The following is an 11731-nucleotide window of genomic DNA, read 5'->3' on the forward strand; positions in this document are numbered from 1 at the left end:
AGTGTCTTCATGCTAATTGCCAAGTCAAACTTCTCAGTCCCAGGTGCCCATCTCTCCTCCAGCTGAGACCATTCAGTGCCCCCTCAGGTCCCGGGTCCAAGGACCCCATCCTGCACTTCAGCAGCCGCAGTCTGACCAGCCCTGGACCCACACTCAGCAGGCAGGAGCCCAGCTTTCTTGGTTCTACCACTGCAGGCAAATTCAAGGACTTGTTCCCTTGACCTGTCCTCTGAGTCATAACTTAGTTCTAGTGTGTTTCGTGTTACCATTCCTGAGGCTCCACCTGGGTTACCAAACACCCTCACCACGCTTGCAGAGATGCCCAAGCACGCTTCCGGTCTCCTCCTCCCCTTCATCTTCTGGAGCACCTGTTTCTGTAAGGCTCCGAGGACACGACGCAGAGGTGGGATTCTGACCCAGACCCAGCACGGAGGCTTGGCCATCTCCAAGTCCCTCCACGTACTCCACTGGCCGACTCTGCACAGGGACCTCAACAGAGCCTCTATCACCGTCCGAGTCAGACAGGGACAATTTCACCACCGTCAACTGCTGCTGTCCACACCACCCCCTCCAGCTGCCCGCTCTGGCCGGGAATCCGGGGGCAGCACCGCAAACCCGTCTCCAGCACCAGCAGGCGGGCCTGTCCCCTTGGGACTCCTCCAGTGCCAGCGAGTGCTCCCTCTAAGGCTGACGCCTCTCCCAACTGCCCTGCCCGATTAGGCAAGCAGCTCTATTAAACCATGGGCTGCTAGTAATTATGCTCCCCAGCTGCCCTAGAACTTTCTTAAAGAAAGTCAGGTCCACAGTTACAACACACAGGAATTTACACGGCAGACAGCTCAGAAGCAAATCCGTTATTTAGCTCATGCTGTATGTCAACGGACATTAACAATGGCTTAACTACCACATCTGCTGGCCCAAGGGAGTTTAATATCCAGAGCAATTATCTTTGCTTTGTACCACCAGTTACAAACACTGTTGTCAGCTTTATAATCAGTCGAGTTTTACAGCCGGTCTAAATCTCGGTCCCGTAAAAGGAATCCCAGAACCCAGTTGCGATTCTAAAATCCATGTGGTTGCAGGACGTCCAACCCCCCCCCGGTCCCTGGCATCCGATGCGTTCTTTCAGCAAAATGCTAGTGCAGTCCTGGCAGCCGGCACAGCTGCATCCTTGGTGGCTTCGGAAGCCCTCTCCCAGATGTGCCCCATCTCCAGTTTTGTTACAGAAAGGGAAGTTCTTTGTGAGGAACTTTATCTAGAGTCAGTCTGGGAGGAATGCATTGCTTCCAGGAAGTTTAAGCCAAGCAGTAGCCATTTGATGATTCTGCAGACAACTCAACAGAAACCGTGTAGCAGAATTTCTCTTACTGCTTTTTTTGACTCTGCTTTTCTTTGCATAGGCACATCATAAATCGTTGTCAAATGTTGGGTGAATTTGAACTGATTGAAAGAGGCTCTATTTCCCGTGAACAATTTGTCCTTGCTCAGTCCTGATTGTCACTTGCCTAGAACTTATTTAATTTCACATCTCAGCAAATACAGTATCATTGCTCCAGGAGAGCTGGCTTCTGATACCGTCATTGTCCTGGTTATTTATCATACATATCTGTAATTGAATTACCCATTGCAGTAATGTGATCTACTCACAAATGTACATAAAAATGCAACATAACATACAACTGTTCCAACAGATACTTTCTCATCATCCCACAGAAGCACAGGATGGCCAATCCTAGAGATACAGTGACTAGTAAAGAATGAAAGACGGGAAGATAAAAGATTAGTGTGTTCACGGCCTTCCAGAAATAAAAGATATTCACCCCCAGAAAAATTTATCCTCTTTCAGAATACGGTGGTTTTCAATATTCATCAGGAAACCAATTCTAGCACACGTGGGAGAGAAAAGAGAGCAAAGAGGGGAATGACTTTACTTTTTCCAAATGTAACAGTACTCTGCCAATATATTTTAAAACTCAGGAGAGAGACATAAAGTATGTCCATCTTTGCTCTTACCAGGCAACCATTTATCTTGAACAAAAAGAAAGAAAGAAAGAAAGAAAGAAAGAAAGAAAGAAAGAAAGAAAGAAAGAAAGAAAGAAAGAAAACAACAACAGAGGGAAAAGAAAAAGAAAGCAGCAATTCCTTTCAAAAAAAAAAATTGTTTTCTTGAGCCCACTGTTGGGTTAATCCTATTGTAAATGTCACGCCCCAGGTGAAATACAACTTGTCTTTGAAGCCGCCTGGATTCAAAACACTGAAATCCAGAGACAGGTTTCCTTAGCTCCACAACCTGTAGATGGCAAAGATCAATCGTGTGGATACCAGTACATTACAATAAACTACTTATGCTCCATCTTCTCTTGGATCAAATTTTCGCTTGCTTTACTCCGTTTGCCTTAAATTCCAAATCAAAACAAATTTTGGGTAGGCTTGTTGAAAGTGAAAAGTTTACTTGTGTATATGCTAGCTCACTTTAATTTTTTTTTTTCTCCGTCTTGCTGTTAGGATTCGATTTCATATATCCAGATAACCAATACCTAGCAAATTCATCAAAGAAATAATATCGATATATTTATCAAGCATACCAAAAGCCGCTTCTTCAAACTGTTTCCCTATAAGCTATTCCTCAGCTGTCGAATTTACCATGATGATGCTATCACTTGGTGCAGGGATTAGAGACAGCAGATTGCCCCCTATCTACAGCAGATCATTTCTACAAGGCAGCAAGCAGGGTGATAAAAACTGGTAATTTTCGACAAAGCTTCTGCATCTCAGTTTTAAAAGGTTGCTGGGAAACATATGTGAAAATGTCTGTGTTGTCAACAACAATACACAAAGTAGGACAAACAACTCAAAGCACTTACATATAGTCATCTCAGGACTCAAGAAAATAGTTCACTTTCTCTGCATAAATTTGCAAATAGATGCAGGTGGGCAGAAATGTACAAGGTTCCACACCACACACTTTGCACTTGGGCAGAACTCAATTTGTTAGATGCTGTAATTTACATTTTAAAAATTATTTAACACTAAACATAAAAATTTGTCACCTTGGTGTTATAATTATACCCTAAGCAATTTGTCTAAGTAACTATAGCAACAATTTCAGAAGCATTTTTAATACAACTTTGGTATAATTTTAGAATCAAGAATTATAGAGGATTTACCGCAGGATGCAGGACTCCTTTTCTCAAACACTGGTACATAAATTCTACTACAGAAGTGCCTTCCTAGACTCAGACATATTCTAAACTAATTTGTTCTATCTTGCACACTGTATGATTGGCAATGCAAACCTTCTGAGATTATGTTCTTATCTCAGTTATTTCTGGAGTTCATAATTACTTGCTTAGGTGATGGACTGCCTTTTATACCTTTGGCTGGCCATTTAGCTAAGTTCTTTTTCACCCACTCCCACTTTCCTGTATGTTTCTCACAACCAAAGCCTGAATCTCAATGATCTTGTAACCCAAAAGAAAGACCAACGTTGGAGTCATTCAAAATACTTATCAAGCTAATAAACATTATGCAATGATTCAGTTAAGCAGCTCTCTCCAACACCAAGAGCATTCAACATAGTCCCAAGGAGCTAGCATACAACAAAGAAAAGTTTTTCAGTTTTAACATCTGTCCCTGAATTAAGAGTTTCCAGTGACTTTCAAGCAAGAGGTCTTACTGCAAAACCACGGATGGGTCTTCAGAAGGTTTGTGAACCCTCTAAAACTTAAGTGAAAGCTTACTCTGATGCGCATATATTCATTATGGCCCCAGAGCTGACAACTTTAACAGCCATTGCACTGTATGTTTCTATGTTGCGTTCTATCCACACATGCTGAAGAAACAATTTTAAAAGGAAACGCAGTGAAGAATGCAGGTTTATTTTTACCAAATTCTGAACATCTCAGAAACTGCTTTTGGACAGAGACAAGCTTTACCACCCAAGAGACCAAAGTCTTTGCTCCCAGCAGGGATCTCGCAGCTGTTTGCCATTAAAACAACCAAATAAGTTAGTGTAATTCCTAAAAGGCACAAAATGATTAGTACCATCCATCTTCTCCCTATTAAGGAAAGTATGCATAGACTAAAAGCATGTAAAAGCAGGTACCAGTTCATCACCCCTGGGTTCCATGAGCGCACAAATGATTAGTGTGAACTTTCAACACCGTGGATGAGCTTCTATTTTGTGGTAAGGTTTTTACAAGAAAGAAACTCAAGGAAAAAGAAATCTGTGTTCCAAGTGGCCCAAACAATTACATTTCAGACTGCTTTTTCTTTAAAAACAAAATGAAAAATGGTTGGGATAAAAAAAAAAAAATTCCCTGTTTCCTCTGATACAAACACAGGCAGAGACCAGAAAAGTTATTTGGGTGATACACGATTCCAGGTATTATCTCCCTCAACTGAAACTGGGAACTGGTCACTCAAAGGGGTGCATGATAAACATTAACTCCTCTTCAACTATAAAACTGACACAATTAGCAATTAACTTAATCCTAATTACATGTGACAAGTCTTGCCTAGTAAAGACTGTGTCTTTACTTTCTTTCTGTGTCTACTTAGGAAAGACTAACTGTGGAATGAATAAACATATCTGCTGTTTCCAAACTTGGCCTTTATGACAGAGCTCTTCTCGATAAGCTTCGATAAGCTAACTGTGACATACGATTGCTTTTCTTGAAAGCAAGATGCCACAACCATGCATAACTCCTGACATTTTAACTAACATCCTCCAGAGGAACAGAACCTTGTCAGTACTAAACATACTGACAACACATTATTATTATTATTATTATTATTATTTATTTATTTATTTTTCTTTGAGTAAATAATCCCAAGGACGAAGACAGACGCATAGACAGAAGAGTTTGCAGGGATATGTTTGTCTCTGGAAGGAACCTTTCTCTAGACTTGTGTTTGGCAACCACCTTTCCTGTCGCTTCTCTTGCAAGGCTGACAGCTCCCTCTGGTTGAAGGATCAGCTCCCCCCCACCCTCCACTCCCAAGATCTGCCTAGTCCCCTTGTTTGTTGACTAGGACCCCCACCCACTCACCCAGAGTACCTGCTCTCAGCATCCTGTCTCCCTCTTCCAGTGCTCGCTCTCAGCGCCCCCTGCCGGCAATCCCCGGGACGCCGCAGGCGCAGGAAAGTTAAATCCCAACTCTGAGCCGCCGCATCCAGGTACAAAGCAAGGAAAAAGGGCGAGGAGGTAGACGCGCTTCCCGCCAAAGCCCCGGGAATCCGGATCTGACCGCGCTAGGCCGGGCACTGGGCGCCGCGGGGAGGGAGCCCAGTCCACTCCTTGGCGACGGTTCCCCTGCACATCTCTGGAGGACCAGTTCCCTCCGGGGCCCAGATGTACCTCCGGCTCCGAAATCCTGAGCCAGGGGATGCGAAACCGTGGAGCCGCGAAGAAATGCCCGTGGAAAGGGACTCGCCTGGCGCTGCAAACCATCCGGCACTCCCGGGCCCCGGCAGCCCCAGCCTCATTCTCCCTCATTAAGCAAAGCGCTTGGCGGAGTTGAGCCCAAGTCCCACGGCCTCCCGGTCTCTCACACGCGCCGCAAAGCCCTCGTAACTCGACCAGGAAAATCTGCCCCAGCCGGCGGGGCTGCGAAGCCCAAGCCCCCGGGACCCCAGCGCATCGCCCCCGACTACGCGAGCCCGGACGCGCGCCGGGTGCGCGCTCAGCCCCCCACTGCGCACCTTCCCTAGGTGGTGGGTAGGGGTCCCGCCTCGCCAACGCCAGATCGCCCGCCGCGTCGCTTCCGCTCCTTACCTCAACGCGCTCCGACCTCGGCAAAGACAGGGACACAAACTTCCAGCCCGTGCACTAGCCCAAGTGTGGGTGCCCCTCACGGATGGTCGTCCTAATCCCGTGCGCGCGGCCACCGGCTCTCCCCCGCCCAGCGCCTGCCAGACCGACCCCACCTGAGATCCACACGACCCACCCGCCGACCACTGCCGCCCCCGGGTCGCGGCCAGCAACGCTGCACGGTCGGGGCTGCGGCCACGGCCACGCGGGGACGGGGCGGGGGTCGCTCACCAGGTGCGAGGCGCGTTCCTCCTGCCAGTCACCCGGCGCCTGGGGCCCCGAGCAGCTCTGAGGGTCCTCTTCGGTGCCCGGCGAGGGAAGTCGAGGCAGCGGCCGCCTCAGCCCCGTTACCACTTGCCCAAACCCACCCGCCGCTCGCTGCGCTCCGGGCTGGGGGCGTCGGTTTGAGCGCCGGGCGCACGGTTCCGGGGCGCGCAGCCGGGCCGGGGGTGAGCAGGTTCGTGCTCAGCGGGGGCGACGGACCGGGAAAGGCAAAGTTGGGTGCCGGAGCCAGCTCTGCCAGCCAGCCACGGGTCGGAGAAGGGAGCCCCGCGGGAAGGGCCACACGGGCCGGGCCGCGCCTGCGGAGGGTGGGAGCCGCCGCCAGGCGAGGGCCGCGGCCGGCAGGGGGCTGCGGAGCCCACCCGCGGCGGGAGGACGCTGCGCGGGAGCGGGCTCAGCGAGAGCAGCCGCCGCCGGCGCCGCCTTCCCGGCGAGTAGAGAGGCGCGGGGCGCGCAGGCGGGGAGCTCGGGGCGGGAGCTCGGGGCCGCCTCGCCCCGCCCCCCGCCCCGCCCCGGCCCCGCCCCCGCCGCCGCGCCTCCTCCTCCCCTCCCCGCGCGGGTGAAACCCGAGCGCCCCACCCCGCGCCTGACCTCCCCGGGCCCCGCCCCCGCCGCTGCCCTTCCCGGGACGGGACCCCCTCCTCGCCCGCTTGCCCCCTGCACCCCAGCGGCCCCACTCCTTCCTCCCTGGTGCGAGTGCGCCCGAGCGTTGACTTTTCGGTGACTCCCTTTCCCCCGCCTCGCAGAGACCTTCCGTGGCTCCCCCGCCCCCCCATCCGGCCTCTGAGACGTGGCTCCTGGAGGCAGGGGGGGGGGGTGGGGGGAGGAGGTATAAAGGGCGGGAGACCTCGCGGGCCGAGACCCGAGACGTGGCGCGCCCACCCTGCCGGCCTCATCTCCAGGTACGTGCGCGTCCCCTGGCCGAATCTGGCCATATGGGGGGGGGGGGGGGGGGGGGGCAGGGGCCACCTGGGCCTCCGGGACTCCGAGTTTGTGATTTTGTTCGTTTTGTGTGACATCCACATGTGTGCTCTGAGCTGGAAACTCCTAAAAGACCGAGGGTTGCTTCGGGTTCTTGGAGGAGCTATTTTAGGGTGCACCTCCCGGCTAGTTCGGCTGAACTTCAGTGGAACGAAGTTAGAGAAATGAACAAATCCGACCAACCAAGGGAGGCAAGTCAGGGGGGTCCCCAGGGAGCCCCGCGGAAAAGAAAGCCTCGGATGGATAGAGTCAACTTGTCCAATTCTGGACCAAATGTTACTTGTTGCACTTTTGTCGGATCTTTCGGCCTTGTGGAGCAAGTGTAAAAGTGAAAAGATTCATGACTGGAAAGCATAGTACTTTTCAAAACGCCTAGAATTTGATACTTTGTTGCAAAACTTCCGTTTGGAACCCAGAGGGGTCGGGGGTCACTCTTCCCTCTGGATGGGGGTGGGGAACGGTATCTCTGGGCCCTGTTTATCCAGATCTCGGCCTCAGATGCCTCAGAAGGTGGCTTTGAAGTTTCCCTTGCATAAGGAAGTGCATGAATGCTCCCACCGCTGTCCCCTCTACAGTGACATAGGATGCCCCTATGGCCCACATTCACACAACCGCTACAGGGTCTGGTTCTTGGGATTTGTCTGAGGCGGAAGGGCCCGGTGTGCCCTAACTGTGCCCGTGAGCTCATCTCTAAAACAAAGAACACATCCCTGGCTGTGAGGCGTCGTGGCTCACGCAGTAGCCACGCAGATCCAAGAGGAGGACAATAGAAATAAATACAAAGTGACATTGATTTGTCTTTATAGTCTAGAAATATTTTTTTATATAAAAGATAATTCTGAATTGCTTTTCATAAAAGCAATTCTGAAGGTTTCCGTGGAAGCTCAACCCAGCCCCAAATCTCCAGTTTCTCTCTCTCACTGTGGGTACTCAAGGGCTCACTCGGATTTCCTGTAAGACATCCAGAGGAAATGTCAGTGTTGGAGGGCCTCTTTGAAGAAGGATTGTTTCCTGAGTTGTGCTGGGGGCACTCCGCCTGGTGCAGGGCAGCTGCCTGGCTCCTGGAGACTTAATGGAAAGCTTAACACTTCCTTCTGGGCTTGGCACGCAGGACACTTGCTCCTTCCTAACATTCCCATTGATTCTTCTGCCTACGTGGCACAAGGGCCTTGGAGCCCTCCCTGGGAGGAGGCTGGGCAAGGTCTAGCCTGGCTGTTCTGCTCCTGGGGAGTTGGCGGAAACGGAGGGACGACACTACCTTACGCCTGACCTTGCAGCCTTTGAGTGAGTGAAGGGACCTGTAGAGCCCCCAGCCATCAGGAAAAAGGGAGGCAGAAATGAGGACCCATGTGTTTAGCTAATCCTTGTCAGTGCGCCTCGACATCATTACAGTTAAAGGCATGCACACTTTAAAAAAAAATGCTTGGCATATAGAGAGTTAAGCACTGGGAAGAAAATAGCTTTCTACACCATACCCCAGGAGGGATCATAGCATCATGTTTAATATGTAACTTTATGTATATGTGGGGCGGGAGTGGATTTTATATGCAATGTACGGGCTATAAGGAAGCAGTTAGAATATGTATATTTCATGATAATGAATTGCAAGCAAATTAATAATAAGAATGAGATAGTGCATCCTTAGTTTAAAGTGAAATGGACCCACACTGCTGGTGATTTCACCTTGTTACCTGGGGAAAGCCCCTTTACTTCTCTGAGCTAGTCTTTTCATCTGGAGCTTAAACCAACGTGCTGGTAAGTGTGTCCTCTGTTGGCATGAAGGAGATAGGAGGCAATGAAAGTGAGACCCTCGCCGGGGGCCCAGCACAGAGGTAGGCTCTTTTTTTTTTTTTTTTTTTTAAGTTTATTTTGAGACAGAGCAGAGGAGGGAAAGAGAGAGAGGGAGAGAGGAAGAATTCCAAGCAGGCTCCACACTCATGAACTCCAAACTCATGAACGGTGAGATCATGACCAGGGCAGAAACCAAGAGCCGGACGCTCAACCGACTGAGCCACCCAGGCGCTCCAGAAGTAGGCTCTTCACAAAGAAAATTATTTTAAAGAATCCACAGATGTTTCCTTTTTCCAAATGAAATTTCTGAGGTTTTTTTTTTCTTTCTTTGAGAAGTCATTCCTCATTGAAGAACTACCTACATGAAGCTGCTTCTCATCGCACCATAAAGCTAGAGGTGATAATTTCAAAACAAAACTGTTTAGTTCTCTTCTTTTCAGGATAAAATGAGAGCTCTCCTTGGACTGATTTTGATGAGCCATGCACATAATGCAAAAAAAAAAAAAAAAAAAATGTAGATGAGAAACCTAGCCCAACACTTGGTGAAAATGATGAACCGTGGGGCGCTGATTTCATGTGACTTGAAAAACGCCATCCATTTCCTGATTCACCTTAATTTCTGTGTGGAGATGTGGGGGATCTCTTAACGTCTCTGAAATAAGTAACCAGTGTTGTCTCCTCTTTGTGTCTCTCCCTTCCGACTGAATTCCAGCCACGTCGCTGCCCTGCCTCCTCTGTGTGGAGCGGAGCCCAGATCGCCACCCAGAAGAGGTGAAGATGTGGCCGTAGGTCAGGAATGCCCTCAAAGGGAAACCTGGATATTTGTGATCTTTACGCCGCGATGAGATAGTATGAGTGTCATGAAAAACCTCCGTCCAGAAATCGTGGTCTCCAGGCGTCTGCATCGTCACTGGCTTTTCCTACAGAGGAGCCAGGGACAACATATCACAATCCTCAACCACAGTGTTCTTGCACCCCGGTCTTCTTTCTTTTAGATGCATGGTTTTTAAGGATTCATTGAACTGCTGGATCATCTGATCAACCCCATCAGTGTTTCTTTGTTTGCAGATGGCCACATTTTGGTGAAAAGATAGGCCATTTTATGGCACGCTAGGATTGCCTAGTGCTCTTTGTTGTTCATGTATGTAAAGACCCGTGATTATGGCTACAGGTGATGCAGACTTAAGTTTTGAGAGGTGAGGCATCTCCGGGTCGGCAGAGCTTAGGGTGCCCTCAGCCCCTACTCAAGTCCCTGGAGCTTTACCAGAAACTCTTTAGGGTTCTTTTACCCAAGAAAGGCTCACCACCGCCCTTTATGTAGCAGCCCGCTCCCCTGTAAGCAGACCAGTTTTATTCAAAAACAGCAGCCCGGAAACCAGGACGCAATAGAAAGAAAATATGTCTGGCACATGTGAGAAGGAGCATACGTGGGCACCGTACAAGGGGCAGGTGCCTGGACCTTACATAGAAGGACTGGATCCTCTCTGTGGGCACCTGCTCTCAGCCCTCTGCCAGTCTGCGCCCTGGACACTCATCCTCTCCATTTCTCTAAGTTTCCACCCAAGTCCATCCAGAGCCTGCCTCGAGCTTCCCTTGTCTGGGCAGAGAAACATGCTTTGCCCCTGGCACCTGGATGGTGGAGGTTGACCCAGCACAGCTTGACCTTCACACGACCCAGCTGAGTTCTTCTCTGGGAACGCCCTGGAATTAATTCCACAGGTGAAAAACACCTCATGGCTACATTCAGGGAGGCAGCCTACTTAAAGCCCACCTGCTAAGAGCCACTGCAAAAACTGAAGGATACAACAGCCCGAGCCTACGTTCAACGAGAAGTGCTCACTTAGTTTTCACTCAGAAAAGTTTAGTAATTCATCTTGCTTCCAGGAAGGGCCTGGTAACAAAAGACACTGCATATTACTTTAGTAAAACTTTTGCTTTTACTTCTGTGTATCCAGAGGACCAAAGTAGATTAGAGATCTGGAAGTATTTTTGCCTTTTCTTTATGGTTGAATTTCTACCAACCCAATTTCCGTACAAAAAAAAAAAAAAAAAAGAAAAAAAGTAAAAAATATCCATGCTCAAAACACCTGAAGTCATTTTTTTTTTAATAAGTATAGTATGGGGAGAAGGAAAAAGCTAGGTTTAAAAGATTTTTGGGGGGGAGCCTGGGTGGCTCAGTCGGTTAAGCGTCCGACTTCAGCTCAGGTCAAGATCTCGCGGTCCGCGAGTTCGAGCCCCGCGTCGGGCTCCGGGCTGATGGCTCCAGAGCCTGGAGCTTGTTTCCGATTCTATGTCTCCCTCTCTCTCTGCCCCTCCCCCGTTCATGCTGTGTCTCTCTCTGTCTCAAAACTAAATAAACGTTAAAAAAAAATTTTTTTTTTAAAGATTTTTGGAATACCTAGAGGAAATACAGATGGTTTATAGCATGGAAATAAGCATCCGTATGGTTTCCTAAGTGGTATTTTCTGACATTGGGCGTTGTATGTATCTCATGTCTACAAGCAAATAATTGCTATGCTGGAATCCATGTTCTTTTTATTCCTCTGTCTTTGGAAATAGAGCTTTGGGGGGAACTAAGTCCCTTTGGAAATATATTTTCAAAAATAATGTTAGTCCTACATAGATTTAGGAATAAAATACAAATTGGTCTGCCTCTTTATCCATCATTCAACGAGGAGATTAACTCATAATGACCTTGAGTTCAATGAAAAGAGTATCTACTAAGTGAAATTAAACCAATGGGCAAAGCGTCTCCTGAATCCTGCAGCAAATCAGTGGGAAGACGAGCTGTCAAGGGTCCTGTTGCCCATCTGTCAAGTCTCATTACAGACCCTTCCCTTCATTCCTATTGCTATCGCCTTAAT

General features: G+C 49.0%; 1 protein-coding gene, 1 long non-coding RNA gene and 1 other non-coding gene across 10 annotated transcripts in view; 2 read left to right on the forward strand and 1 right to left on the reverse strand.

Annotated features, from left to right (window-relative positions):
- Positions 1–6480, reverse strand: part of SEMA5A (semaphorin 5A) — a 478983-nt gene extending 472503 nt beyond the window's left edge. For 4 of the 8 annotated variants that reach the window (XM_058715471.1, XM_058715413.1, XM_058715424.1 and 1 more), the window contains exon 1: positions 6045–6480. The gene's annotated coding sequence lies outside the window, so the exon portion shown is untranslated. Of the gene's footprint in view, positions 1–5777; positions 5957–6044 lie in introns of those variants that run through there. The other 4 variants (XM_058715432.1, XM_058715460.1, XM_058715450.1 and 1 more) reach the window with 2 other exon arrangements.
- Positions 6481–6593: 113 nt separating this feature from the next.
- On the forward strand, positions 6594–11517 carry LOC131503794 (uncharacterized). Its single transcript, XR_009257613.1, has 2 exons — positions 6594–6997; positions 9580–11517. It is a non-coding gene; the product is annotated as an uncharacterized LOC131503794 (long non-coding RNA).
- On the forward strand, positions 9409–9479 carry LOC131490020 (small nucleolar RNA SNORD123). The gene has a single exon (XR_009250907.1). It is a non-coding gene; the product is annotated as a small nucleolar RNA SNORD123 (small nucleolar RNA).
- Positions 11518–11731: the final 214 nt, after the last annotated feature.

The sequence above is a fragment of the Neofelis nebulosa genome, chromosome 1 (assembly GCF_028018385.1).
Source record: "Neofelis nebulosa isolate mNeoNeb1 chromosome 1, mNeoNeb1.pri, whole genome shotgun sequence".
Lineage (NCBI taxonomy): Eukaryota > Metazoa > Chordata > Mammalia > Carnivora > Felidae > Neofelis > Neofelis nebulosa.